General features: G+C 39.4%; 1 long non-coding RNA gene across 1 annotated transcript in view; it reads left to right on the top strand.

Annotated features, from left to right (window-relative positions):
* Nucleotides 1-3995, top strand: part of LOC106148865 — a 68940-nt gene extending 64945 nt beyond the window's left edge. The window contains exon 3 of the long non-coding RNA XR_001234586.1: nucleotides 3521-3995. This is a non-coding gene — a long non-coding RNA (uncharacterized LOC106148865). The remainder of the gene's footprint in view (nucleotides 1-3520) is intronic.
* Nucleotides 3996-4459: the final 464 nt, after the last annotated feature.

The following is a 4459-nucleotide window of genomic DNA, read 5'->3' as shown; positions in this document are numbered from 1 at the left end:
AGAGAGAGAGAGAGAGAGGTTTGGGATGACTTGGAAGCTGACTACAAGAATACCAACTGGAAAGTAAAGAATGCGTTTTAAAAGCAAGTCATCTCAAGTGACATCATGAGTTCTTTATTTTTTGACAGGGAAGTATTGGGAAGTTAGCAGAGATTCCCACGAAACTAAGTAGTAATACCAAAAGCCAGTGAAATATCTGTTAGTCTTCCCTAAATGGCAACTTCAGCTTTAGTGAACAATTCCACAAACACTGATAGCCTCCGATCTTAAAGACAGGTGTCACTCTGCTTTTCTGCCTATAGAAGGTCATTGAAAGAAGCTAAAGCTCTCAGCAGCCGTTCACAACCAACTGTATACATAATAAGGAGGGAAAATGTCTTAGATTCCTTATCCTTCATTGAGGCCATCTTGCAACTGAAGTGGCAGCTTCATGGAAATATTTGGAAAGGATGGGATGTGTCCCTCAGTTTGCAATGCACTGCTAAGTAAAAATGGTCCTGTCTCTAATAAGAAGGCCAGGAAACAAGGGTGGAAGCAGGAGTGCCTCCGTGTATTATCCCTAATGAGCTCTTGTCTCTGCCACCCTGGGGTCTGCAGGGTTGGAAGACCTGGTCCTGAAGGGGACAAATTCTATAAATGGAACACAGAAAAGTACCACGGAACTACAAGCAACGGCTGCCACCTGGGCAGTTTTAATTCCTTATATCCAGAGACAGCAAGTGAAAAGAGAAACAGTTATGTGGAGGAATAACTGTCTGATCAGCAGGAGAGAGGGCTGCTTTGACATAACGGAGGTGTGGAGGGGAAGATATAGGGGAATCCAAGTGACCCACAGGGAATCTTCTGGTATTGCCTGTTAGCTGAGAACAGATACATGCAAAATCCTTAGACTGAGAATTCATGAACATCCAGTTTCTGGGCAGTTCAGGAATAAAGCTCTAGATGATACCACCAGATAAGCCACCATGACTCACTGAGGTAGCAACTCCAAAGAGAGAAATTTAGAATAAATGTTGTAGAAGAGGGAAGAGTATCAGTTGTGGTTCCAGGGTCAACAATGTCCTTCCAATAAGGTCCTCCACAAGTGTCCTTTAGAGAGAAAGCCCTATGGAACCTTGGAGGAATTGCTCCTTGGGCCTGTGTGGAGAAGTACAAGGTGTGGATTGTCGAGGTCATGTGAGGTCATATGAGGACATGTGACTATGTCTCAAGGGCCTCTTACCACAGGGCATTTAATTACTGAGTGCCACAGATACTTTGGAATCTATTGCAGCATCTGAGTTGAGTCGTGCTGAAGGCTAAAGGCAGTGGGAACATGTAGCTGGCCTATTCCTGCAAGAAAGGGAGACTTTGTTGACCAACTTTGATTCAAAGACTCCCTACCACCTTAGAATACAGAGCAGTTCTATATGTTTCATCTAACCCTCTGTCTCCCCTCTCCCTCCATTGAAGCCATCCTTGCATGGAAAACGGATGCCTTTTCAACTTTCTCCAGCTCCTTACTCATCTTTCTTCTCCACAAACATTTCTCCTGACACAATTCTTGCCATTTCATTCCACCTTGATCTCTGCTTGTTGTAGGACCTGAACTATAATAGCATTTTTTCATTTTCAATGGCAGTGTAATAAAGAGCTTTCATCTCAGCAGACAGACAATTGGCTTCACATAAACTGCTTGAGTACATTGAGGAATTAGGAGTCCTTTTGGGAAAATGACCAAGTACTTCACTTTGCTTCAAAAAAGCTATCCTCTTAAGTCAGAGAAGGCTACCACTCTTGTGGGCAGTGAAAGTGCAGTAGAAAAAAGGATATTTCTCTACCTGAACAGAATCTTCTTCAGTTAGAATTAGACAATTTTCCATCAGCCTTATTCAGCTGGAACTGAAAGGATTTGGCTTTTTCCAACATCTTAAAATCTACTACAGAATCAGCTCTCACTTATCTTTTACTTGGGATGACTTAGACCTTCATAAGATGGTGCTTAACAAAAACCAATCTGTTTCAGTCACATATATGCACATGAACTTAATCAAAGAAAATTGATTTTGTGTGTGCTCCAAGGATGAGCCAAGGAGAAATAATTCTAACTGAAAGAGAATGCTTCATCTTTGTATTTTGGAACATTTCCATACTGAAGACATAGCTATTTTTTTTAATGAAAAGAATAACCCAGCCCTTAAGGCACAAAGTCTTTTAAGATAAAGATAATTTTCAATTTGCCTTAAACAAGAGAGGAAAATAAAATGTAGGATGGAGAAAAGACATGAACTTCTTAGTAAATAAAATTAGAAAGTAATTTGCATGGATGACCTTGTAAATTAAATAGAAAAGTAGAGTAAAGAACACAACAAAATACTTTAGCTAAGGAATATCCAATAGGTAAGCTGAACACAGAATTGGGGCACTAGAAAAGTAAGAGTATAGGAAATAGAAAAAGTGCAGGCTAGAGAGATATTTTTAATAATGTCTTGCATTCATATTTAGTGCAATTTTTGGAAAATTACATTTTATAAAATGTCACTTATTATTGTTTTTATTTTCTGTAACACATGGTCATGAACACACATTTTGCAGTATTTGCACTCATCAAGGGTCCTCACTTGACCTGAGTTTTGGGGGGGGTGCGTCTCTGTATGTGCACACACATGCACATGTGTGTGCACTCATGTGTATACACCAGCTCCTCAGGAAGGAAAAGGCAAGTCTTGGGAGAAGTACCTTTCAGAATGAAAAAAGAGTAAACTTCTTCATCTAGAAGTAACTCAGCCTCACCAAAATGTGGTATTCCATACTCATCAGATCCCCCCAGTATTTTTCTACAAGAAATGTCCCTTTTGAACAGATGGCTTCTAACCCTGTTTCTGCTACTTTCCATCCCTTCTTCTTATTTTATCTTTCCATCTCATTTTTATGCTTGCATGGTCTCATGTATAATTTGGTCATCCTCTTTGAATTAAAAAGAAAGGCATTTAAAAATGTGAGCATTCTTCTTCCAAGGAAATCAAAATGCTTAACAACCCATTAGGCTCCACAGAGCCCTGGAGGAAAAACACAAAAGACAGTCAGGGAGGACGCAAAGAGGGTATAAAATTCAACATGGTAGATTTTCTATCCAGAATGTAGGAGGTTTGTCAAGTTGGAGTCCTTATTTGACCTATCTGCCAAAGATTCCCTATCATCTTTGGTTTATAACTTTAATTCAAATTCACTTCACATCCCAAATTTCTTTCTATATTTGCGATCATTTCCCATACACTTTAGCCAATCTTACTAAGCGATGACAAGTCATAGAGACCAGTCCAGCCCAATATAGATTCCCAGTAAATACTGGGTGAATATTCCCATTCATTTGAATACATAACTATTTAGTGCATCTTTAAGGCAAAATGCAGAATTAGCTGAAGAATCCCTATCTTGAAAGATTTCTGATCAGTGAGGTGGGATGCAAAAACATAAAGAAATGTTTTTTAAAATGCTGAAAAACAACACTTCATTCACTTTCTTTGTATTCTTGCTGCAGGCAGCATTGAACCTCATTTCCTCTTTGGGATGCTCTCAGCCAGTTCCCCAAGTTCCCGAAGACGAAGACGTGCTGGAGCTTGTCTTTGCTCTCTGTAGGTGGTTGCATATTTGAAGAAACCAAACTAGGTGATGGAGAAAGAGACAGATGGCCCTCTCTCTCGGGGAAGAATCAGGTTTCTCTTCTGTTTGGGACTCAGTCTTTTTCAGACCTGAGAAGACAGGTCAGCTAGAATTTATGGAGCTCAGCATAATGGTAGGCATTTAGAGTAGTTGCTCCATATTTGGTGGGACCTGGTATGTGCTATGCCGGGAGGCAGGCATTGCAGAAGCCGTGATGGATAGTTCATAGACCTTGCATTTCTGAATCCGGTAATAATTAATCAATTAAATATTTTCTGTCAAAATTAAGACCCATCTGAAACCTTTAGAATTTATAATCTAAGTGATGAGGTACTATAAGAGCCTAGTAACAAAAAATGAAAGGAGAGCAACAAAGTCAGTATGAACTGCACCCTGGAGGGGGGAAACATAATTTTCCTCAATGCCCTCTGTGTAAGGTAATCATATTTAAGTGAAATTACACTGCAGGTATAATAGTAATGATACATTACAGTCCTCAGTGATATTAATACAAAAATTTCTGTCACAAAAACTGATTAAATGCATTTTCTTTCTGTAGCCTCACACCAAAGCTTTTATTTGGGGTGTTCTTTCTCCCCTCCTATGACAATAAGAGAACACTGCCCTTAATTAGATCATCCAGCTCCAAACTCTAAGTTAGGTCAAAGCTGGGCTGAGATGTGCTAATCACTAGCAAGATAACTTTCAGAAAATTCCTGCATCTCCTTCAGCATCAGTTTCCCGTGTATAAAATAGGAATACTACTCATTTCTTGATGCTGAATGTCTATAACAAATGAAATAATGCATATAAAATA

Source organism: Chinchilla lanigera, unplaced genomic scaffold, assembly GCF_000276665.1.
Source record: "Chinchilla lanigera isolate Chin_1 unplaced genomic scaffold, ChiLan1.0 scaffold00030, whole genome shotgun sequence".
NCBI lineage: Eukaryota > Metazoa > Chordata > Mammalia > Rodentia > Chinchillidae > Chinchilla > Chinchilla lanigera.
This window is presented reverse-complemented; position numbering and strand designations above follow the sequence as displayed.